This window comes from Malaclemys terrapin, chromosome 5 (assembly GCF_027887155.1).
Source record: "Malaclemys terrapin pileata isolate rMalTer1 chromosome 5, rMalTer1.hap1, whole genome shotgun sequence".
In the NCBI taxonomy this organism is placed as follows: domain Eukaryota; kingdom Metazoa; phylum Chordata; order Testudines; family Emydidae; genus Malaclemys; species Malaclemys terrapin.
The window spans coordinates 60,843,818-60,871,272 of NC_071509.1; positions in this window are offsets into that span (position 1 = coordinate 60,843,818).

The following is a 27,455-nucleotide window of genomic DNA, read 5'->3' on the forward strand; positions in this document are numbered from 1 at the left end:
AGCCCCCAACTAAAACCTCTCCAGCGCATCATCAGAGATCTACAACCTATCCTGAAAGATGATCCTTTACTCTCACAGATCTTGGGAGACAGACCTGTCCTCGCTTACAGACAACCCCCCAACCTAAAGCAAATACTCACCAGCAACCACACATCACTGAACAAAACCACTAACCCAGGAACCTATCCTTGTAACAAACCCCGATGCCAACTCTGTCCACATATCTATTCAAGTGACATCATCATAGGACCTAATCACATCAGCCATACCATCAGGGGTTCGTTCACCTGCACATCTACCAATGTGATATATGCCATCATGTGCCAGCAATGCCCCTCTGCCATGTACATTGGCCAAACCGGACAATCTCTACGCAAAAGAATTAATGGACACAAATCTGACATCAGGAATCAAAATACTCAAAAACCAGTGGGAGAACACTTTAACCTGTCTGGTCATTCAGTGACAGACCTGCGAGTGGCTATATTACAACAGAAAAACTTCAAAAACAGACTCCAACGAGAGACTGCTGAGCTAGAATTGATATGCAAACTAGACACAATCAACTCCGGTTTGAATAAGGACTGGGAATGGCTGAGCCATTACAAACATTGAATCTATCTCCCCTTGTAAGTATTCTCACACTTCTTATCTAACTGTCTGTACTGGGCTAGCTTGATTATCACTTCAAAAGTTTTTTTCTCTTAATTAATTGGCCTCTCAGAGTTGGTAAGACAACTCCCACCTGTTTATGCTCTCTGTATGTGTGTGTATATATATCTCCTCAATATATGTTCCATTCTATATGCATCCGAAGAAGTGGGCTGTAGTCCACGAAAGCTTATGCTCTAATACATTTGTTAGTCTCTAAGGTGCCACAAGTACTCCTGTTCTTCTTTTTGCGGATACAGACTAACACGGCTGCTACTCTGAAACCTGTCAAATGAGAGAGGTAATGTAATCTCTGCCATTTGTTCCATTTTCTTCCACAGCCTATAAGCATTATTTCATTTTTTTCTTGGTAAATTCTTAAAAAGCTAACTCTCACCCAAGCCCCAATCTCTGCTAAACATTAGTTAGCTTATTCAATTGCGTTATCCAGGTCCTATGAAATGGAGATACAGAGCTGGATGTCATCACAAGTCTAAGGCACCACAGATCAGACTGCCTTATTAACTCCCCAAACAGCATAATCCACACATTGCAAAATACTACCCTAATATTCCATGGTGAGAACTTAAGTAGACTTTAATAGAATAAATACCTTCTGCGACATCTCAAAAAGAAAGGAGTGTAGCCATTCAAAAGCAACTCTATCATGACTAGGGCCCACAGGAATGTTAATATTTGATGGTTACTTGTAATAAAGGCAGCTGATTGACATGGGTCAAGGAAATGAGGACTTCAGAAATCACAAGAGTCATCTCATCACAAACTTCACAACAATCTGTCTCCAAAAAAAGAGTTGAAAAGGGTGCAATACTTAAACCTGTCCACAGCAAGAGTTGACTTCCTGACCACGGGGCAACAATCTCTTTTGAATATGCATTAATAGGAAAGGGCAAAGTTTTTCCCTATTGAAAGAATGTTCTGAAATGGGCAAGTGGGACACTAAGAAAGCCTTGTGTGACTATTACACTCCCATTCTCCCTGCACCTCAGCTTCAGTCTTTGATGAAGCACAGGCCAGTATTCGGTCTTCTCAGGACTTTTCAGAAAGAATCACAGTTAAATTTCAGGTTTCAGAGTAGCAGCCATGTTAGTCTATATCCGCAAAAAGAACAGGAATACTTGTGGCACCTTCGAGACTAAAATTTATTTGAGCATAAGCTTTCGTGGGCTACAGCCCACTTCATCGGATGCATGGAATGGAACATACAGCAAGAAGATATTTATACATACAGAGAACATGAAAAGGTGGAAGTAGCCATACCAACTGTAAGCCAATCAACTGAGATGAGCTAACAACAGCAGGAGAAAAAAAAACTTTTGAAGTGATGATCAAGATGGCCCATAGAAGGTGTGAGGATACTTAACATGGGGAAATAAATTCAATTAGTGTAATGACCTAACCATTCCCAGTCTCTGTTCAAACCTAAGTTAATGGTATCTAATTTGCATATTAATTCAAGTTCAGCAGTCTCTCTTTGGAGTCTGTTTTTTGAAGCTTTTTTGTTGCCAAATTGCCACCTTTAAGTCTGTCACTGAGTGGTTAGAGAGGTTGAAGTGTTCGCCTACTGGTTTTTGAATGTTATGATTCCTGAAGTCAGATTTGTGTCCATTTATTCTTTTGCGTAGATTGACCAGTTTGGCCAATGTATATGGCAGAGGGGCATTGCTGGCACATGATGGCATATATTATGTTGGTAGATTTGCAGGTGAACGAGCCCCTGATGGCATGGCAGATATGATTAAGTCCTATGATGGTGCCACTTGAATAGATATGTGGACAGAGTTGGCATCGGGCTTTGTTGCAAGGATAGGTTCCTGGGTTAGTGTTTATGTTGTATGGTGTGCGGTTGCTGGTGAGTATTTGCTTCAGGTTGGGGGACTGTCTGTAAATGAGGACTGGTCTGTCTCCCAAGATCTGTGAGAGTGAGGGGTCATCTTTCAGGATAGATTGTAGATCTTTGATGATGCGCTGGAGAGGTTTTAGTTGGGGGCTGAAGGTGACGGCTAGTGGTGTTCTGTTATTTTCTTTTGTTGGGCCTGTCCTGTAGTAGGTGACTTCTGGGTACTCTTCTGGCTCTGTCTATCTGTTTTTCACTTCAGCAGGTGGGTATTGTCATTTTAAGAATATTTTATAGAGATCTTGTAGGTGTTTGTCTCTGTCTGAGGGATTGGAGCAAATGCGGTTGTATCTTAGAGCTTGGCTGTAGACAGTGGATCGTGTGGTGTGTCCTGGATGGAAGCTGGAGGCATGTAGGTAAGTATAGCGGTCAGTAGGTTTCCGGTATCGGGTGGTATTTATGTGACCATAGCTTATTAGCACAGTAGTGTCTCGGAAATGGACCGCTTGTGTGGATTGGTCTGGGCTGAAGTTGATGGTGGGATGGAAATTGTTGAAATCATGGTGGAATTCCTCAAGGGCTTCTTTTCCATGGGTCCAGATGATGATGTCATCAATGTAGCGCAAGTAGAGTAGGGGCATTAGGGGATGAGAGCTAAGGAAGCGTTGTTCTAAGTCAGCCATAAAAATGTTGGCATACTGTGGGACCATGCGGGTACCCATAGCAGTACCGCTGACTTGAAGGTATATATTGTCCCCAAATGTGAAATAGTTGTGGGTGAGGACAAAGTCACAAGGTTCAGCCACCAGGTTTGCCGTGACATTATCGGCGATACTATTCCTGACAGCTTGAGGTCCATCCTTGTGTGGAATGTTGGTGTAGAGGGCTTCTACATCCATAATGGCTCGTTCACCTGCAAATCTACCAACATAATATATGCCATCATGTGCCAGCAATGCCCCTCTGCCATATACATTGGCCAAACTGGACAATCTCTACACAAAAGAATAAGTGGACACAAATCTGACTTCAGGAATCATAACATTCAAAAACCAGTAGGCGAACACTTCAACCTCTCTAACCACTCAGTGACAGACTTAAAGGTGGCAATTTGGCAACAAAAAAGCTTCAAAAAACAGACTCCAAAGAGAGACTGCTGAACTTGAATTAATATGCAAATTAGATACCATTAACTTAGGTTTGAACAGAGACTGGGAATGGTTGGGTCATTACACTAATTGAATCTATTTCCCCATGTTAAGTATCCTCACACCTTCTATGGGCCATCTTGATTATCACTTCAAAAGTTTTTTTTTTTTCTCCTGCTGATGATAGCTCATCTCAATTGATTGGCCTCTTACAGTTGGTATGGCTACTTCCACCTTTTCATGTTCTCTGCATGTATAATATCTTCTTGCTGTATGTTCTATTCCATGCATCCGATGAAGTGGGCTGTGGCCCACGAAAGCTTATGCTCAAATAAATTTGTTAGTCTCTAAGGTGCCACAAATACTCTTGAGTTAAATTTCAGGCCTCTTATATGTAAAACCCTGATAAATAGATGTTAACAGTTCCCAGTCACCTTCAAAGCGAGCTTATCAAAGTTTCTTAGTGAAACAAACATTTCATGCATGCAGCCCTTGGGTTAATAGCTGACTAGTCCTCAGTTGCTGTATCCAAAGTGGTATAGGTATTGGGGATCAGCATATAAAAGATGCATTCCCTGGATCTCTACAAGTCTCTCTCTACAGAGCACTATCTTTTCTCTATAAGCCCAGCCAAGTCAGATAAGAATTTACAAACTTTCACATCACTGTGTGCTGCCCCTTCTCTTTAACCAACACAGAATCCCATTTTTAACCCAGAAGTCACCTCCTACAAGACAGGCCCAACAAAGAAAATAACAGAACACCACTAGCTGTCACCTTCAGCCCCCAACTAAAACCTCTCCAGCGCAGAAATCAGAGATCTACAACCTATCCTGAAAGATGATCCTTTACTCTCACAGATCTTGGGAGACAGACCTGTCCTCGCTTACAGACAACCCCCCCAACCTAAAGCAAATACTCACCAGCAACCACACATCACTGAACAAAACCACTAACCCAGGAACCTATCCTTGGAACGAACCCCGATGCCAACTGTGTCCACGTATCTATTCAAGTGACATCATCATAGGACCTAATCACATCAGCCATACCATCAGGGGCTCGTTCACCTGCACATCTACCAATGTGATATATGCCATCATGTGCCAGCAATGCCCCTCTGCCATGTACATTGGCCAAACCGAACAGTCTCTACGCAAAAGAATTAATGGACACAAATCTGACATCAGGAATCATAATACTCAAAAACCAGTGGGAGAACACTTTAACCTGTCTGGTCATTCAGTGACAGACCTGCGAGTGGCTATATTACAACAGAAAAACTTCAAAAACAGACTCCAACGAGAGACTGCTGAGCTGGAATGGATATGCAAACTAGACACAATCAACTCCGGTTTGAATAAGGACTGGGAATGGCTGAGCCATTACAAACATTGAATCTATCTCCCCTTGTAAGTATGCTCACACTTCTTATCTAACTGTCTGTACTGGGCTATCTTGATTATCACTTCAAACGTTTTTTTTCTCTTAATTAATTGGCCTCTCAGAGTTGGTAAGACAACTCCCACCTGTTTATGCTCTCTGTATGTGTGTATATATATATATCTCCTCAATATATGTTCCATTCTATATGCATCCGAAGAAGTGGGCTGTAGTCCACGAAAGCTTATGCTCTAATAAATTTGTTAGTCTCTAAGGTGCCACAAGTACTCCTGTTCTTCATTTTTAAAAGCGTTAGCTGGTAGCGAAATGTATGTTCTATAGGCTCTGTATCCTTCAGGGGCAACAAAACGCTCCCTCTTGTCCTTCCCTCTAGGCCCATAAAACACACTGCATTGAGCCAAACATCCTAATAGTGGGTCTCCCTAGTAAGTGAGGCTGGAATTGCAGTCACCTATATCCAAAGTAGTACACATATTAGGACCCAGTCCTCACATCTCTTAGTCCTGAGTTAATCAGCCACTGAGTCCACAAGGCTATCTAACTCCTATTTATAACCTTCCACTCCACACCCTCCTTGCCTGCACTCGGGAGGGTGACTTGATGTCAGGCAGATTGTCCACAATGAAAACTTCCTATACTGCTTCAGAAATACCTTCCAAACATGTCTAGTAACTACCACCCCCTATTTCTGGATGACCCTTTTAGCCAAGCTACTCTGCCCTGCTCTCTGCCCTTGTGCAGAGACATAGAATATTCCAGGTATAATTAATGTCCCTCCCCACTGCTTCTGTCTCTTTCTTTCGGCTAAAGTTAAATGCTGTAGTATAAAGCTTATGAATTAAATTTTGCTAACATTTTCTTTCATCATCTTTTCATTTCTAGGCGCCCCTACCCTTCTGGATTCCAGAAATAGTAACTACTACAAAAAGCTTGTGAGATTTCCAGACAGATTTTGCAGATCCAAGAGGATCATTTTATTTGGAAAAACTATCTGGGGTGAAATTTTAACCCTGCTGAAGTCTGTGGCAATTTTGTCATTGACTTTAGTGGGGTCAGGATTTCACCCTGGAGTTTTTTGGGTGCTTATCTGAACCAAACCTGAAGACAACCTCTCTAGCTTCTCCTTGCCTTACAGCTTATTGATTATGAGAGAATTGGAGTTTTGCTGTTGACTTCTCTGTGAGAAGGATTAGGGTCTATGTACACGTCTTACCAGAACACAGAGAGAGTAATAAAGAAAACAAGTAACAAAACACCAAGCAGGAATTAAACTAATTATCCCATTTAAGAAAGATTCTTATTCCAATTCCGTCTCCCAAGACCACACTAAGAGAAAAAGAAGCTTACATGGACATTGCTAATTCATGTGAGAACATTCCCCTATGGACATTAATTTTACAACAGTAATAGAAGAATTTAGGAAATAAACTACATTCTGCCATATGCAATGAAAGTAAAGCACTTAGTATTATCACCTAATCTACAGAGTGAGCACATAAATCAACCAGATAACTGGCAACATTAGCTTCATCGAGAGGAGAAAGATTCATGGCTCACACAGCATATGAAGAACAGAAACATACTGTTCCCAACAGGAGATCATAAAAAGCATAATTATGGTATGCTGTGTATTATATACAAGCTAAGCTAAAGTGTGTGCACCATATTATCAAACTGGCAAACACAGTAAAAAAGAAAAGTGAGTATTTGAAATGCTTATAAATAGACCAGCTCATCTCCAATACTGTTTGATTACAATCCATAACTGCAATCAGTTTAACCGATTGTTTTGGAAACAGGGTAAGCCGTTACAATTTAGTTTGCAGTGCTAGAATAAGAGGACATTTTAAATGAGTTATAAAGTCACCTAACAGGTTACCAAAAGAATAAGCATTGTCAGCAATAGGTGATTGCCATGAAGAAGATGCAAACTGAAATTTACTGGAAGAAAAACTGAAACCCTTATCTGCCTCATACTAATGAGTCATATTACCTTACTGGAGGGAGTTTAAAGGTGGACCAAGTTTTTAAACTAATATATAAGGAACAGATAATGAGTGTTAAATCTGCAATAAGGTATTGAACTAAAATAAAAAAAAAAAACAAGTCCCAAACTAATCAATGTGAACATTGTATGTATTTAAAGCATATTGTGATCTTATTTATGTTTATGCTGGTCTGAAATATTGCTTTCACTGATAGTGCATGTGCCTCAACAAGTGATTGAACTGACACAGCACAGTAAAACGTCTGGGATATAAGAACAAGTCTGCACAAGTATTTGTCTGCCTTGCAAGAGTCTGCTGCTTGGATGTACTCAATATACCTTATTTTTGAAAAAAAGAGTAAAAATATAACCTCAAAAAAATTTAAATGTTTTATTTCAGATTGAACCAAATATTTCATTCAACCAGAAATGATTTTTTCTCAACTTTTTTTGGTTTACCAAGAAATTTGAAAAATTTCAATTTTCGGTCAACCTAATTTTTTTTTTTTTTTAAACAAACTTATTTTGGGGTTCAGGCAGCAAGCCAAAAACAAATCAGTTATTTGCACAGTTCTAATTTAGACAAGACACTTTAGATATCTCAATATGTGTATGTACATCATCTAGCACCTGGGGCCCAGACCTCAGTTGGAGCCTCAGGGACTATTATAATATAAATGTATTCTTATTCGTTAAAACTTTGCTTTCCTACCAGTAGTTGGTGTCTACAACACCCTCTGTGCTCTTCTGAGTGTTGGCTGACTTAAGTGTCCTGCTGTACCAGTTTCTGATCTTGCACAGAGGAGCAGTAGAATTATGAAAAGGACAATGGATTGTCATGCAGCCCTGATGGCAATTAATAGATTTCTCCTGAAAACCTCAAGAAACAGAGTTTACCACCATGCAACAGTGTTATCCATGTGGAACTCATACATCATTCTGACAGCTCATTTGATTTGGCAGGTACATTGTGATGTCTAATAATTTTATATTGCTGTTCAAAGTATATCTCCCATCTTATTTATATGGAAATGAGACTAAGATTTCTGAAGAAATTAATTTGCTCACAAAGCTTCCTTGCAAAGTTATGAGTGCTTATTATTGTAACTTTTAAACACTAGAAGGTCACCTGAAAATCTATAGTATGTTCCAAAATCTTAAATTTGGATCTAGACATTGTCATCATATATGGATGGTAAAAAATAGAATGCTGTATTAGTAATCTTTCAAGTACTGTAAATGGGTTTCCATAATCTGGAATCTTCATATTTATACTGTGATTGATTATAGCACTTATTTCATATAATAGCTCTTCTATTAATTTATTTTACTTTCAGGAATTGTAGCCTCACTTGATTTACCTCACAGCCTTGATCTCAACACTTTCCATGGTGCACTGTAATTATTTGGCCAAATCTCATTAACAAGGAAAGGAATTTGTGCATATACCTTCTGTGTCACCGTTTTGAAAATCTTCCCCACTCCAATTCTTCACATAAAACTTCATTGTCACTCTTGAGGAAATAAATCCAAGCTCTTTTGGAGAACTTTCACATGGTTTGTCTTGCCAAGGGGGAATTCAAAAACAAATGTTTGTAAGCAAGCGGCCTTTAAATTATTTCATATTCCAATCTGATGGATGCACTTTCTATCATATGCAATATTTTCTTTGTAGTCACTAGTTATACTTATTCTCCCCCCTCCTCTTTGATTGCTTGGCCTCAGAGGGCTAAAATTGGCTTGCAAGGGCATTTTAGTGAAACTAATAATGAGACATGCAAAAACACAGCAATGTTTTGCCACCCTTACTCAAGTTGAATATTCTATTACTTCACAAGTAGTCCAATAGAATTCAATGGGACCATTTGTGGAGTAAAGTGTACCACTCAATGAGTAAGGATAGCAGGATCAGGCCCAATTTTTAGTGAGACAAAGATAATTTTTCATATTATACAGTATCAGAAAGAAAGAAAAAAAGAAAGAAAGCCATGCTCAATTCTGTAGACGATGTAGGAGATCCTGTGTTATATTTTACCCACAGTCCCTTGCTATTAGCTAGGTGCAATCATAGCAGCATCCCTCTATTACAAATATGAGATGCAGGCTTATTTGAGACACAGCATAATGCTCTTGGTAGATAACATTGCATTTAAACTGTTTATTTAAACTAATTTCCCGTGCATTTCCTTTTGGTTTAGTGATCATTGCATTTCCTAACTTCAAAAATGATTAAAACTAGCAAGTATGCCCATGTATACATATTTTCTAATAACATATTAACATTTGTTCACAAACTTTTCCATAGCAACACCTTCTTTTCTATAGTGGAACAATCACAGGACTCACTACCACCAATTTTGCAATATAGGGAAAACTGGGTGGTCATGAAATCCACATTAAGAATCCTTGATGAATATCATAACAAAACTGGCTGACACCAGAGATTTACAATCTGGTCTGCTTCCCAAGATCCCATTCCAGAACTATTACTGGGATGTGTGTGTTTCTCTGAGGTTTATGCTAACAAATGTAATTACACATGAGAAGATTCACACACTCCCAAATGAAGTTAAGTGATTTAAAGACTCTAACATAGATAGCTATGGACAAAGTGATTTTATCTCATAAGGACAAGTAATCAAATTTATGTTGCTCTACAGTCCTCTTTCTCACTCATTCATAGATACCCCAGCAAACACAGCCAAACCCAATAGCCTACATGCAGTTAATAAAAAGTGAACAGATATAGACTGTGTAATTGGTACATATAACTTAGTAAAAGTCTCAAGTATCTGAGAAAAAGGACACATTACTATATACAGATGTGTGTTTTATATTCTTCTATATCACAGGCAAAACCATGATGAAAAAAGTCTAAACCTAGACAAATTCTTAGCATGAATGATGGAATTTCTTAGGTTACAGGGTGCTAATATTTGTTATGACCAAGGAAGGGGACTAAGATGGAAATCTGGGAAAAGAAGATTTTGAAATGAAAATAAAATTAATTCTTTAAACTCTATTCTGTAGATTTAAATTTGTACTATAACCTTGTTCCAATCACATCATCAAAATACTCAAATATGAATACAAATGAGGAAGTTGTGATAAATTATTCATTTTGTCATGGATTATTTTTCTGGTTCATTGATTAATAGAAAGTTGAGAGAGTGCATGATGAAGAATTACTAATTAATTTTGGAAATTTAACATTAGTGCTTTTCTTCCTTAAAGTTAATTTAATTCAACCAATGTAAAAGTGTGTTTCAGCAGATAATGGAAAACAAAAAGCATTATGTGGTGCTCAGACTGTGTAGATGGATGCTGACTTGAAACCCTTAAAATAAAAATGGAACATTTAAAAACTAACAAGTACAACTTTTTTCAAGTAGAATGGACCAAATCCTGGGCAACACCGAGCATGCAGAACTCCCATTAAAGCCAATGGAGAACGTCATGTACTTGTTTGGTGCACTTATGCTCTGTTTTTAAAATAAAAGTTGATTTGTTCCTCTTTCAAATATACATATAGAGGCCAACCCACAATGATGTCAATGGAAAGCCTGTCACTGGACTTCAACCAGAATTGGATCAGGCCCACTGACAGCACATTCCCATTAGATAAAGAAAGACAAAGCTGAAAAAAAAAATACCCACACAAATAGGTTAACTCACTTTGTAACATCTCTCCAGTCATAATTAAGAGAGAAACTTTATCCGCACTTTCCCAACGCACATTATATGCAGGATTCCAATAGAGTGTACAGCTTTACAATGTGCAGGGAAGTGGACTGTTTGTATTGCCTCCCAGAATCTTGCCACTCTGAGCAACAGAACTGCATTGGTTCAATTATGTCCAGAGACAGCCATGGGAGAGTTGTGGACACAGTCTGACCTTATTTGAATGAGGGAATGACTTTACATAGGAAGGGATAGAGAAAAACAATTTTCCCTTTACTCATGAGGAAAATACAGTAACTCCTCACTTAAAGTCGTCCCAGTTATCGTTGTTTTGTTGTTATGTTGCTGATCAATTAGAGAACATGCTCATTTAAAGTTGCGCAATGCTCAATTATAACGTTGTTTGGCAGCTGCCTGCTTAGTCCACTGCTTGCAGGAAGAGCAACCCGTTGGAGCTAGCTGGTGGGGGCTTTGAACCAGGGTGGACCGGCAGCCCCCATATCAGCTCCCCTAAGTTCCCTGTGCGGCAGCCACCCAGCAGGCTATCAATTGCCAGGCAGTTCAGCTGTCCCTCCCCCCACTACCGTGTGCTGCTCCTGCCTTCTGCCTCGGAGCTGCTCCCAGGAGCCTCCTTCTTGCTGTGCAAGGAGGGGCAAGAAGTGGGGTACTAATGTCAGGGTGTCCCCCTCCCCCTGCCCCTTTACCCCATCTCCACAGAGCAGGGAGGGGATACAACAGGCCTCAGGATGGAGGGAGCTTGCTGGCAGCAACTGCTGTCTCAATTTGCTGATCTACTTAAAAAGGCAGTACAGTTAGAGTATGGTCAGCATACTTAAAGGGGCAATGAATGTCTCTCTCTCTCTCTCACACAGACACACACAGTTATGTTCCTGTCTCTCTCTGCCATGCTGTCTCCCCTCCCTCCATTTGTACTGCCTTGTAGAGCGTGAGGCTACATTAACAACGTGCTAACCCTTGAGGGCTCAGCCAAGTGCTTGTTCATCGTTTAGCAGTAAGGCATTCCCTAAGAAATATCCCATCCTCTTCCACCCTCTGACTTCACCGCCTCAACCAAGCTTCACGATCATTATTGCTGTGTACAGTAGTAAATTGTTTGTCTAAAACCTAGTGTGTGTGTGTGTGTGTGTGTGTGGTCTTTTGTCTGGTGAAAAAATTTCCCTGGAAACTAACCCCCCATATTTACATTAATTTTATGGGGAAATTGAATTTGCTTAACATTGTTTCACTTAAAGTAGCATTTTTCAGGAACATAACTACAATGTTAAGTGAGGAGTTATGGTATGGATCTATGCCAGGGGTTCTCAAAGGGGGGTCGGGACCCCTCAGGAGGCCGCGAGGTTATTACATGGGGGGTCGTGAGCTGTCAGCTTCCACCCCAAACCCCACTTTGCCTCCAGCATTTATAATGGTGTTAAATATATAAAAAAGTGTTTTTAATTTATAAGAGGGGTTGCACTCAGAGGCTTGCAATGTGAAAGGGGTCACCAGTACAAAAGTTTGAGAACCACTGCTCTATGCCATCCCAGACTTATAATGTTCACATACATTCTTTGCACCTAGCCAGTAAAACAGAGAAATCTATGTAGTACAGAACATTCTAATTAATATGGTGTCATCTCAGCTCAATCATATCCAGCTGAACCAGTTGTTTTAGGAGATCTTAAGGAAGAACTTAAAACATCAACAAAATATATTTTATACCTTTAGATTTTACTTAGTTTTGCAGATTAAATCATAAACACCTCTGATTCTATTGTGAGGCTGCTCTAATCTATGTTGCAATCAGACTGATCCCAGCTGAACTCAATCTGGAAGCATGCAAAGGGGGTATAAATCGCAGCCGCAGCCCAAGTGTGCCAAGCACAATTATTGTGCATTCAAGAACTAAGTTATGTAATGTGATGGTGCAGATTAATCCCTGGTGTAACACCACTGAATGTCTGGATATATGTTAAAATGTGGAATTAACTGTGCTGTGTTCCCAACATAGTTTGAATGTGTTTGCTGATGAACTTCAAAATGCAACTTCCTGACAGAGCTGGCCTAGAGAACTTCTATTGCCCTCTGCACTTTTAATATCCATGTTATTCAGTGCATTGACTTGGCTTTGGGTATTTGAATATTGGGTGTGATACAATGTTGTCTCTGCAATATGCATTAATAAGTTATAAGGTCAAGTAGAATCATGCTACTTTACAACATAAAAATACTACAGAAGTTCTTTGGATTTTGTTCCACAAAAGAGTGAGATTTTTGGTCAAATCCTGATATCCTTATTCAGTTCTCAGTCAAGAAAGAATCCCATTAACTTCCAAGGGAGCTTTGCTTAAGGTAATTATTGTAGAATTTTATCCTCTGTGGCTTGTATGGCTTAGTGATTGATTGATTTGGCGATCCCTCGATTTGAGGATGATCTCTACTACGGATTTACATATGGATCCTGAGATGACTTAGGAGTCCGATCCTGGAACCACAAATCTGCCCACAGTAGGTACAGACATTTTGTCGCAGGCCATCTACCTGCTGGTAGAATGTTCTCTCTCTCTCTTTTCAGCTTCTCCTCAAAGTGGGCCACTGCCTGATGGAGGATATGGTGCCATTGGGGTCGGTTGGTGGCTTGCTCCTCCCAGCTTGTGACATCCACATCAGTTTTCTTAAGATATGCTTTCAGTGTGTGTCTTTGTAGCGTTTCCTCTCACCCCCACAGGATCTCTGACCATGGGTGAGCTGAGAGTAGAGGACTTGTTTTGCGAGGCAAGAGTCTGGCATCCGCACACAATGTCCAGCCCAGTGAAGTTGGTGCATGAGGATCATTACTTCAATGCTGGTGCTGGTTCTCACTGTTGATTTTTGAGAAAGTTGGCTACCGAGGTAGCCAAAGTGCTCAACTGTCTCCAAAGTCTGACCCTCAATGGTGATTTGTGGTGGGTCACGTGCAAAGCCTGAAGCAGGTTGACAGAGCACTTTAGTCTTCTCAATATTGAGTGAATCTACTAGGCTTCGGTAAGCTTGTACAAGAAAATCCAGTATGGACTGAAGGTCATTCTCTGTGCATGAGGATGACACAGTCATCAGGTTACTGAAGGTCAATGGATGCCCTGAAGACTTTAGACTTCGAGCAGAGACGATTAAAGAGCCACCTGTCCGTTCTGTATTGAATGTCAACTCCATTGGGGAGGTGATCTTTAACAAGGAACAAAATGACTGCTAAATAGATGGGGAACAGGCTTGGGGCAATAACGCATCCTTGCTTAACCCCAGTTTTGATGACAAATGGTTCCATCTCAAGGCCATTACAGAGAACCGTGACAGTCATCTGATCATGCAGAACTTAGGACCTTAATAAATTTTGGAGGGCAGACAAATCTGGACAGCACCTTCCACAGGACTTCATGCCTGACAGAGTCAAGGGCCTTTGTCAAATCGATGAAGGCCATGTACAGGTCCAGATTTTGCTCCCAAGACTTTTTCCTTGATTTGGTGAGCAATGAAGATAATGTCAGTTGTCCCACGGGATTGTCTAAAACATGGCTCTTCATATTGGTCTTTATATTTTCATCAGTATTTTATTTGTAAAATCCAATTGGCTACTGTAGCTATTGTTCAGTATAGAAACCAGTAACAAGATTCTCTAACCTGATTATTGCTTTTTTACTCCGCCTGAATAGTGCAAAGAGGTTGTAATCCAGCCCAAATTTACCAGTGGAGAATTCTCTTCAGGTCCCGCATCTCTCCTTAGACCTACCTTCCAGGACAGGGAGCATGTTGGGGTGTAAACCTGATTTTTATAGGGCTGATTTATTATAGACTCGCCAATGATCTTACCAGAAGATACTTGGGTTCTTGTCCCAAAAATCAGGCTACAGAATTAGAAAGTGTGGAGAGTTCAATACGGACCCTTGGGGTGTGTGGCAAGGACATTCACACCAAGGACAAAGCCAGGTTCAGAGCCAAAAAGAAGTAGTACAGTTCTATAGGCACTTGTGGTACCATCCCTTACAAAAGCTACTTAAACTAGCATACTCACACCCTTCCTTGGGGAACTGCTAGTGAGAGACAAAGGACCAGCCTCGTCTTGGCATGCCAAATTAGATCGATGGTCCAGGTTCCTCAGTCCTGAGATGGTAGAGATCAGGGTTGAATGCTAAGTAGCTAAGCTATATTGCAAACGCTGAGCTAATAGCTAAACAAAAGAGAACTTGAAGTTAAAAGAAGGATCGCTCCACATGGTGGTTTACCCTCTTATTGTGTTTTGGCACTATCCTGAATAGTTCCATTCCCAAATTTTATTTCCTTACCCAGATAAATCTTAGGGTGCATTTACTCTATAAGCTAGCATATTCTTATATATTAATAACATATCCTCAAATATTAATGCTGATTATCTCATTCCTCAAAACTGTTACCTTTAGCCTTAACCATTCCTTCCATGTTCTTGTTGTGTACTTTGTGATTTACTGGTATGCCCCAGAATTTTGGTAAACACATTCAGTTGTCCAAAGTCAAAAAGGGTAACCAGTAGGCCATTTATCTATGCCAAAGGTCACAAAACACTTATGCTAACTTGCTCTAGCTAATCCTACAGGATACAGGTTTGTAGGTTCCTTGCATTACAGCCAAATACAATGAAATAACATCTACTGAAATTATTCAAAACAAAAATAATATAATCAAGCAAATAGAGAAAAACAGATTATATAATCAAGACCGGCTCTAGGAACCAGCAAAGCAAGCTTGTGCTTGGGATGGCACAATTCCAGGGGTGGCATTCCGGGCAGTTCCGCTCTCAGAGCTTTTTTTTTTTTTTTTTTGGTTTGGACAGTTGCGCTCTCGGAGCTTGGGGCAGCAAAAAAACCTAGAGCTGGCCCTGCATATAAAATAGCAAGCTAGCTCCATGGACAACAGGGGGGGGGGGGTGAAGGGCATGGTGGGATGGCAAGAGGGATTCAGAAGTCAACTACACCAAATCTCCACTGGTTTAGGGTCAGACCCTAAATCAGTGGCATAAATTAAAAGTCCCTGACAGCAGTTCTAAATGGCATCAAGGCCAGGGCTGGCTCTCAGAATCCCTCCTTCTCCTGCACCATGCAGAGCTCTGCTATGTGCCAGCTTCTGATTAGCTTTCTTACATAGAGGTAATACCTTGTCTTGAATAATATAATTGTTTTCAACGGGATTACTCATGGAAATCAGCACTACACAACGTAAGGATGGCAGATTCTAGCCTTAAGAAATTTAAGAACGCCTCTACAAGAGCAACAGTGCCTTTTGAAATGAAACATTTCATTAATTGAAATACAGAGAATGTAGTTTCTCAATGTCTCCATGTGCCTTATGTTGTGCTGGTCAAACTGAAAATGCTCCTAAAGAAAAAGTTTCAATTTGTAATGGACACAATGCTTACCTTATAGACAAGCATTTCAAACTTTGTCCTCATTAGAGCAAAATTAGCTTGAGGAATATGGGTATCAAAATGTTATACTGGACTGAGAGGAAACAACATACATACAGGGTGCTTAACTATACAAGGCACAGGACTGATGGAAAAACAGAACTGTTGTTCTGACAGCTCCTTTGCAGACACATCACTTTCCTCCCTTGTGCTCAGTGGATATGGGTAGAGCTGAGAATCTTAAGCCAATACTTTTAGAAGAGTCTGTTGATTTCCTTCAGTTTCTTAGAAATGCTCTGTTTTATTATTTTTTTCTTTAACAGTGGCAGTTCAGCACTTCTACTTTGCATGTCAATGGGTTTGCTACACTGCAAGTTTTATATGTAGGTTTCTTTAGGGCAGATGACCCTGATAATAGATTTCCAGCTAACACACATGCTGGCTAAAATCTAATGGCACCTTGTACCACAGGATGCACTTTATGATGTAATATGAAAAATGCAGATTAAATATGCTTCGTAGCGTGAGCTGACAGTAGTGGGTGCCATCTGGTTGCCTTGTCTGTTTCCTCTCATATTTCTCACCAGGATTGCTAATTACCTTATAATAATATTTCCATATCAATCAATTCAAATGGAATGTGTGTTACACTGGGTAATATTGTCATACACTTGAAGCCTAGGAGAACAGTACTGTGTTTTTGTTTCCAAACAGAAGAGCTTTTGGCTTGATGTAGGATGTGTGGCTTAATGTGGCAGGCTTTAGTTTGCTGGCTTTATCCTCTGAAAACTGCGTAAATGATAACTGATTTACAACACTTTTACTTGACATAGCAGCTACTGTATGCCAGCAGACTTCAGGCTGTCTAAGATAAAGTATATGGAGGAAGCTTGTTTAAAAAAAAATATATATATATATAAGGTTTGCCTCAAGCTTGCTTAAGGAATTCCTCAGCAGCTTTAAAAAGAACAAAATGAAATGCTATATTTATTTTCAAAACATTTTAGAGATTTAAGGAATTTGGGGCAAGAATCTGATCTCACACTGGTGTAAACTTGGAGTAACTCCACTGAAGTGAATGGAGTTACACGAGGTAAAACTTGAGAGGTGAATCCGGCCATTCAACTTGTACAAAAAAAAAAAAAAAAAAAAAAAAAAAAAAAAAAAATCTTTAATTTCCTCAAAGGAATATAAGGGAACATATGGCATGGGGCCAAAAGCAGAAGCTTGTGTTCTGAAGGCTCAAGGGATTTAAAACATTAAGAAAACATGCAGTTCAGAAATTTAGGTGCACAGGATGTTATTTATTCCTTATTTAATGTTATATGGTGCACAACACTATGCAAAACTGTAAACTGCACCTCCCTTCATTTGACTAAGGAATAAAATGGGACTAGTCATTTGCTTTCAAGTTACACAGGCGTAGAAAGGATGGTTGAGGGGCTGGGGCACTAGACAGTCCTCAGGAGACCTGGTTCAGTGTTTGGTTTGGCCACAGGCTTAATATGTGCCAAATCACTTAGTCTCTCTTTATCTCCATTCTCCATCTGTAAAATGGGGATACAGAATGTCTCTGTTGCCGATCGTTATGTTAAAAATCCATTAACAGTTGTGATATGTCATACTACAGTGGTGAAGGCTATATAAGTATCTGAATAGACAGAAGTGCTTTGCTGGATCAAGGCCCAAATGAGGAGCGTATAATGGCTTGGCAGCAGGGCGGATGTTACATACCTAAGGGGAAGCATAAAAAAGGTGCAGAGATAGGAGTGAATTCTTATTTGTCTGTTGTAAAACTCCTTTAAGAATTGAATGTTACTGGCAACACATTGTGACCTATCATGCAAGACACTAGGACCTCCTAAGAGGCATGGAGTGAATACTCAATTCCCATGGGAGTCAATGGAAGGTAATGTTCAGTCCCTCACAAGACACAGGGCTCCAAAGACTTGTTCAATGATATTACCATTCAGTATCAGTGCTCAGGGTCCCATTTATCACAGCAGCATCCAGTTCTATTTGTAAAATATGTGGTTATAGAATTCCCCACTGGAAGAACTTGAGTGTTGTCTTTTCCTCTATGGCTGTTCCCCTAAAACCTCTTTTAAATTAAAAGCTTGATAAAATGATGCCCAAATTAGCCATTGTGTGTGACTTAAGCACAGGGGGGAAAAAACTTGATAAAAAAAACTATGTAAATATTTCAGTACAGAAAAACTACAAAATTCAAACCCTTTAACATCTTCTTCCTTTCTAACCCAAAACACAATATTTTCAGTTTTTCTTGACATTGGTTTCTTATCTACACCTCCCAGTATCAAAAGATTGAAGGTGAAATCCTCACCCTACTGAAATCAATGGCAAAACTCCCATTTACTTCAGGGGGTGGAATTTTACACTCATCTATTTTAAAGACTAAAACAAGTCCTTTAACCTCCAGCTCCTCCTTCTCAACTCCTAAAAAGGCACTCTGCTTCCTGTATGGTCAAGATCCATGTTTTGTTTGTTTCTATTTAAGACTGCGGATCAGTTACATCTCCCCCTGACCCCGCATTTTAGTCCCTATGTATTTGTTGCCCATCCCAAATCTTTTTCTGTATTCTGTCCAAGTAAGAGCCTTACACTGCAACTTCTTTTGGTTGTGTTGACACTTCATGGATGGTTTAATGAAAATGATGTACGGTCTTATAGGTCCCAGAACCACAGTGGACTTTGATTGAGGAAGAAATGAATCTAGAGAAACTAGGGGCTGATTTTGCTCTAATTTACACCAATGTAAATTAGAAGTAGTAAACTGTAAAGTAAATTCAAGTAAATTAAGTTATATTGGAGTAAAATTGGAGTTAAAAGAAGAATCATGTCCAATGTCTTGATTGCTATTAGATCACTGATTTTTCTTACTAGCCCAAATTACTGGTATATTATTTGTATTTCTCTGTATGGTTTGAAATATGCTAGCTTAGTTTTAGCCTACTATTGCATTGATAAGCTTAATTTAAAATTCTTAGTACATGTTTTATCACTTATACTTTTCTCATTAGTTTCATTTAATAGGTTCTCGGTTTTTTAAAATGTTGGCTCATTTAAAATTTATGTTTTAAAAAAGTAAAAGTGACTACTTAGTTGACCATAAAAACAAATAATGGTACAGAATCAGTTTCATTTCCTAGGCCACAACATGTGCAGACATTTACCCTTGTCACACTGCTGCAGTGTGACATGATACTTTAGATGAACTGGCAATATGAATTGACATCGGTTTTCCCAGCTGAAAATAGAACTATACTGCTTTAAATTTTTAACAGGAGGACAACACTGTCTATTTAGGAGCCTCAAGCACTGGATTAAGAAAACCTAGGACAAACTGACAACAAGCTATTTCCCTCCAAAAGATTAGATTCTTATAAGTAGTAATATAGCTTCACTTTCCATAAATTGTATACACATTGTTTTGGACTGTGGCTAGCCCTCAACAGAAATGCAGTTGTAGGCATAAAGAGCTTTCTATATTATGTGTCACATATTATGGCCAGGAACAACTGTAGTTAAACTCACGGAGCAGGGAGGAAACAGGCTCTGTCCCCCTACCTGAGAAAGTAAGCAACAACCCACAAGGCACATAGCAGTGTGTGTGCTCTTTATACATGTGCAGAAACTCCTGGAAACATTCCGCTTCCTTGAGACAAAATGCCTTCTGGTTTTTAGCTATAAATCTCCACACTCATACCCACTTGCTCCACTTCCTAATATAGGACCATGCCTTGCTGCACAAAAGATTCAGTTACGTGTTTTAAATGAAGGCTTATCTAATCTGTCTAATGTGATTAGATGAGCAACTGGAGAAGATATTCTTCCCATCTCTTCTAATATATTGTTGTGTAGCAGTGTTGGCACAAAAAGGCCACTCCAGAGGTGGCGGCATTTTAGTGGTGAGTGACCCTCTCCCTTCTGTGCAGTCTTAAATGTAATTACCACAGCAGTAAAAGCAACTTTGTTTTGTCTGGTTGTTTCTCTTACTGCATTCAAAACTGAATAAACAAATACATCAATTGATATGAAAATCCCCACTTGTCATAGAAAAGCAGGCAGGATATTTGTCCTGCGATATTACATTGTTATAATTGTATTAGGAAAAATTGTAGATTTAGTTCAAGGCACTGGGCTCTGAAGAAATCTCTTCAAATTCCTTTTTGGGATGCTAATAGCTCCTCAGCCTTCTCCACACAACCTCCTTTTCCCTCACCCCCATTCTTGTGGGATCTTATTCCATCCTCAAAGTTACTTGGCACTCTGGTGGCTACCTGGAGATGCAGCATGCCCAAGGAGATGGGCCTTGTGGCAGCTACTCCCCTGATCTATAGATGCTCCCAGGAAAAGACAATGGAGAGGGCAGGCAGCTGGCTATACTAGCAGGAATAGGAGCAGAAGAATAGGGGTGAGGGAGGGGCAGCGACTGGGAAGGCTTATGTGAAGGAACAACCTCCTGGATCCTCCAGTTTCTGGGCAGCAGTTACACTGTTTAATGAGGTTATGAAGATTTGGCAACTTTCTTTGCCCCTCTCTTCCTCTGTGCTCCCACCTTGTCCCATCATGGTGGATTCCACCTCTGTCTGTTCCTGTCCCTACCCACAGGCAAAAAAAAGCTCTTCCCACTGGTTTTCCCCATTGGCCATTTGGAATAAATGGGAGGAGAAGACTGCTTCAGTCTGTCTACCTATCAAAGGTATTCTTAGAACACTCATCACCAAATGTAACCTGGCCCTCTTCCCACAGCACAGGATCTCTATATGTCCCTTCAGGCTTGCGAACTCCAAGTGCAAGGACAATAATTGTGCTCCTGAGGAAGGTACACCAATAGTCTTATATTCTGGCTCTGAAAATGGCTGATGCCAGATGCTTCTAAAGAAGACCATCAAATCTCCCTCCTTCTCAAACAATACCCTTTCTTGGTTGCACAATGCTATCCCGTTGAGGGAAGTTTCTGCCCGAATATAGCTAGATATCAGTTTTGTGAAATCAATGATTCAGGTACTGTAAAAGAATAAAGACATATTTTGGGTCTTAGGCCCATATTCCCAGCTGGTGTAAACTATCAGAGCTCTATTAAAGTCAATGGAGCTACAGCAATATACAACAACTGAGGAGGTAGTATTTAGTGCAGAGTATAGGGACATTCATAGCAAAGTGCCAAGTTTAAATCAAGGATAAATTTATTTTTTCTAAAGGGACAGTTAAAATGGAAGGCATAATTCCAAACTTGATCATTGCGGATGGCCAGGCATGGTGGCTCCCCTATGGCAGACCCATAATGCACTCTACGAAGTACGAGAAAGGATGGGGCACACAACCTAACTGAGAGGAAAAAAGAATGAGTGAGATACAGGACATTGTGTAAGTGTGGAGAGATGAGTTGGCCTTTCAATGGACTGGGGAACTTTTCCCCTTAAATGAATTAACTATGGGGCTGTCACAAGCCCAGTGAAACAGAGTTCAGTGCAAATGAAGATTCAGAAGAGCTCTGTAAAGGAAGGAGCACCAAACCTGGGAAAGTTAAGTAGATACCAAGAGAAGCTACTACTGTAAGTTTCAGTTCATTACAATAAAGGTCTATTCAGCTTCTCACGTGATTGCTTATCCTATATTTATGACTATGCTATAGATACAAATTTCAAACAGAAAGATTGTACTTTTCTATTAAACAAACATCATAATGGTACATATTCTGATTACGGTCATCCTTTAAACTGATATGTAATAGCCCGAGTTCTAGTAATTCAATTTCTAGGAGAGTTCCCATGAAGTTTGATTACCTAAGCTGTTCTACAGATAAACTGACCAAAAATGAAATAGAAAACAGAAGAAAAAGATATGATTAGTCAAATGATGCTTGAAGTTCAGTGGATTCTCTTGAAGGGGAGAAGAGAGTGAAATCTCACCACCAGAACATTGAATTCAGCTTCTATTTTCTTACTTCACTGAGCTTTGCTTCACACGTGTCCTGCCATTTATATAGGTAGTTTGCTCTTCATGATGAGCCAGAATACATCCATTCAGCTTATTCATAAAGATGTGTACCGATTCTTGGCAACAAACACTGATAGACACTACACTTGTCAGCTAATCATGCGTACAGCACAAAACCAGAACTCATGACTTTCAACATCTAATATAGAAGCACTTTCAGGGGATTGAATGGAAACACCTTAAGCAGGACTGACCAGTAGAAAGTATAGTGATATGCATACTGTAAATCACCCATCACAAATGAACCTAAAGAAAGGTGTTAAAACCAAGCAGAGAAAATTTGATATTCAAGTGGGATCCAGCAGAGTAATGGAATTGAAACATAATATGGAAATAACACATCTGTACTTTATTCTAAACGGTGTGTGGTTTGAGGAAAAGAAGCTGGTAATGGATTGACCCCAAGACAGACAGTGATTCCGAGGCGGCAAGTTGAAAGGAAAGATGGGGAGCACATTTATTAAAACAAAACCATAGTCTTGTTTTTGTCAAAAAGCATTCAAGAAACAGAAATTGAGGTGGGAAAATGGAAGCCCTTAACACAGGAGTGCTGGAACAATTTGTACAGTGGGGGTGCTGAGAGCCATTGAACCAAACTGTAAATGATAGATGAAAAACTTTCCAAGCCTGGGGGTCTAGCAGCACCTCCACCACTCCTAGTTCTAGCACCTGTGCCATAACAGCACTTTTCAGAGCATTTTATCCAAAAAGGTATGAAAATAGACAGAGAGGAGAGTGAGAAGCTGTCTAACTATTAGAGCAAATGATGGAAGACAGGTTCTATTCCCAGCTCTACCATTAACGTGTTTTACCAACCCAATTAGGTTCTCAGTGTCTCTGTATACCCATCAGAGAAATAGGGATAGTTCTACCTCAGAAAAGGAGTTGATTCATATTTGTAAAGTAATTTGAAATCCTCAGCAAAAATCTTTATGGCTGAGATTTTTCAAATGAGCCCAAGGGATTTAGGCACCCAACTCCTATTGCAAATCCCAACCCACATAAATGGAAAGCATTAAGAGACGAGAACCCCATAAAAGGTTTAATAACTTACTTTATATGTTTAGGGTTATGGTAGATTTTATCTTAATTGATTCCTCTTCAGTATAACTACAGGATGTTTTTTTCCTTTTAATTTATAAAGCATTCAAGACAGCGTGGTTGGGTTTTTTTTGTTTGGTCTATGTGTTTAGTTTAGGTTTCTTTGCTTGAGGCATGAGAGGAGAGAGATTCAGAGGTTCATTATTTTATTTTGGTATGTTGTGAAATGATCTGCATTTCTGGCAAGTTAAGAAGACTGATTTTAAATCTGGAAGACAGCATAATAGCCACTGTTCAAGACTGAAATAACAAACCAGAGGAAATCTTTACAGAGATAAAGTTATTCCAGCCTCTGAAAAGACGTACACCCACACACACTGCCTGAGTTACATATCAAGCAGTTCTGAGCTATGGTAGAAGAGCTGTTACTACCACTAATGCGGTGACTCTAGGGAACTTGAAGAACATTTTAGCAAACACTGGTGAATGCTAACTCCAGTCACACAAGATTTTTAAAATATTTTTAATGGTGGTAAATCCTAATATTTTGTATTAAACGGTGCTTTCTTTTCCAGGCTCTTGTAGTCCAGAAGGAGCTTTGCCACAGCAACTATTAGTAAGTCTCTTTCCCATGTAGTCTGTTAGAGTAAGCCACTCTCTTTCACTTGCAAATTTTTCACTGGTGTAACACAGCCCAGCTAAATAGCATGACATATTTGGCTAGTTCTTTGTTAGATTTTATGCACTCGAATTCTCATTCTACAGGACATTTCACAGGCCTGCTCATTTTCCAAAGATCAGCTTGCAAAATCAGAAACAGAAATGTGGCATACACAGAGGCTGGGCTGGAAGGCTGTTTAGGGAGGATTAAAATGGTGAACATAATGCTTATGCGTAGCATATGGGTTTGCCAAGCACTGGCTTATAACTGTATTAGAGGCCAGTAAACTTGATGACTAGGGTTGTGTAAAATCTGTTTTTTAGTTCATGTGAGATTTGTGAAACTAACTTATCTGGATTTACACCACTTCATTTTAACTTGAAACTTCAGTGAAGGAAATTGAAAACACCATGTAAATCTCAAGAAAATTCCAGCAAAGCTAGCCTTGGGATTCTGGACCTCAAGAAGTCTTTTAAAGGTGGAGAGGAGTGGGACGCAAGCCTGTAGCCCACTAACTCCCAAGCCAAGATGTGATGTCTTCTGGTAACACATATCTGATCCCTACTTAATCCCAGGCTTTTCATGAGGCTGACAGCAGATCTGCTCCCCCATTTTGTAAGAAGGGCGACAGAGGTAATGCTACTACCCCTACACCTATCCCTGTGGGGTAAGTGACCTGCCCACATTCTCACTCCCAACCAGTAGGACTCCCTACTTCAAAGTCTTCTTACTTCAGTCCTAAGGCTCCGCAAACTACATTGTGTCATTAAGGACTTCTACAGAGTATCTCAGACCTCAGGCTAAATAAAATGTAAGAGACCATTGGAACTGCAACAGTGGTACTAGCTGGAGCCCATTAGAATCATCTGCTTCTATAAGGGGGTGGGAGATAGGCAGGGGCAGGTCACCCAAGAAGATCTTTCCTGAACATGGAGGCAAAAGGTCTGCCATTGGCATCTCCCCAAGTATCCAAATAAGCGGGTGGGGGGAGACCAACAGCCTTCTGGAATCTGGCCAAAGGATTCGGGAGAAAGGAGAGGCCCAACAATCAAACTGCTGAAAGCATCTATCAGATGCAGGGACAGCAGACAACCAGACTGCTCCCCCACTTCAGGGGGTCATTATAGCATCCTGGGGTAAGGGTATATGATCCAGTAAAACTCAGTCAGATTTAATTCAGATTTGTAAAAAAGTCTCAAACCTGAGACAAGCATCAGCTTTGTAATGACACTGAATTGGACAATTTTGACCCCTAGTTTTGGGTTAGGTTGTGCCAATCAGCTTATTGATGGACTCCAATCCAAAGTCAAGCACCAGCAGCTTGCTAAAGCTATTGTATAAATGTCATTATTTATAGTCTTTCTTGCCTTCAAATAAAGCTGTGGCCTTTTCCCACAAACATATCTTGTCATCATTTCAGCATGTCTCAGGGCGATGTCACACAGGCCAACTATCATCTTTAGCCTTCACTGAATGACCTATCTTTGGAAGACAAAAAGTGATCCAAAACCAACTAAACTACAAATCGGAGAGATCTTACCACCTGTATCCATTATATTCCATCTAAAACAATCTCCTCCCAGAGATTCCTGTAATGAAAGATCCAGAGTAATCAATGATTCAAAGGGCTGTATTTACACTGTGTAATGGGGGGAGTGAAACAAGGCAAGGCATCTCCCCAGCTTACTAAGGACTCACTATCACATCCACAGTCTCCTTTAGACAGGTTAGTTGTTCCAAAGAAACAAAAACAAAACAGTTAATCGCATCATCCTGGGCTATGGTACCCAAGGGCTTTGCGCCTTTACCTCTCAGGTTCTTACTGCCTCCTCTCCCAGAGGACGGACAGATAGACAGACACTTCTGCTTCCTAGCTCTGACTCACCAGGTCTCTGACTGGATCGCCTACCACTTCTGCAAATCCAGTTGCCCTCTTTTAAAGCATATTCTGGGTCAGCTGATGTGTCATGTCTTAAAGGACCAGTATCATCCTGTGATATGGAGTTGTACAAAAATTCCTTGTGACGGGTTCCCCACCAGTATGCCACTTGGAACAGGGGTACCGCTGAGCCTGCCTAACTCACCAACCTGGGCTCCCTTTCACACTGTGGTGCCGTGATAAGTTGCCAAGCTCTCCAAGCTTACTCGTTCACCAGCATACACACAAATAGGGACACACCCAGCTGCAGCTTCACACAGATGCTGAGGTCAGCTCTGCATGGGAAGGCTCAGCTAAGGAACGCACTCCCCTCTGGAGAGTAAAATTATACCATCTTGTGCTGCACAGGGAACCATACAGTATAAGATCATAAAATTCACCCCCTCCCTCAATGTGGAGAGAAATATGCAACAGCTTTCTACCCCAAGTTATAATTTCCACACACTGGTTTTAGACACAACAAAAACAACAAGTTTATTAATTACAAAAGATAGATTTTAAGTGATTATATGTGATAGCAAACAGATCAAAGCAGATTACCTAGTAAATAAACAAAACCACAAACTGAGCTTAACACACTCGATAGGTAGGATATGAATTAGCAAATTCTCACCCTGAGTGATAAACAGAATGGCAGATTCTTAAGGTACAAGCTGCCTTAGCTTTCCCAGGCTTTCCTACACAGGCTAGCAATCCCTTAGCTTAGGACATCACTTGCCCCCCAGTTCAGTCTTTATTCCTCAGGTGGTTCCAGGTGTGTTGTTGTAAGGAGATGAGGTACCATCATGATATCATTATCCCCCTTATATATCATCATCTTCCCACTTGCTGGAAAGCTCCTTTGCTGTGACCTGGGTCAAACAGTACCTGTTGTGTAGTACTGTCTGAGAGGTTTCTGTTGTACACAGTTTCCAGTTCCCTTGTGTGCATTTCCTCAATAAGCCATTAACATTGTTTGGCCTTTTTACTGTTGTACCTGAAAGGCTGCTTGTGGGTGTTTTCAACCTCACAACATGTTTCAGTAACACATACATAGCCAATCATCAAATTCACTTACGCTCCAACGAGATATTAATGTCTAGCAGATCAAGACTTTTAAAATGATACCTCACAAGGCATACTTTGGGCAAAACATACCCTGGCACACCAATATTCACCATAATCATATAATTAGGATATCACACTCCTCATCTAGAAATAAATGAGAGTTGTATGGTGAATTAGGTATACATAATGTAATTTCAAGGAATAGTGGCTGAGCCTGGAAACGTTTAAGTGAAATCCTGTCCCCAATGAAGTCAGTAGAGGAAGGATTTCACCCTATGTGTCTAATTCTGTGCTGTATTACAGTGTTTTTACCACTTATACAGTGTTTTTCATCCATGGAACTCCAAGTGAGCTACAAAAGGAGGCAATTGTCATTATCTACATGTTGGCTAAAGTGAAACTGAGAAATAGAGGTGAAATGCAACCTTGCAATTGAATTCTTTGCAAATGATTATTTAGCAGATGCAAAGAGTAGAAATTAGGAGCAAGGTTTTATGCTACACCTCATTAAGAGGAGCACAGAAGGCAAAACCCAGAACTTTACAGTACTTTTGCACCTCTAGGTCCAGTGACACAGCCTCCACAATAAGTTAGAGAAGCC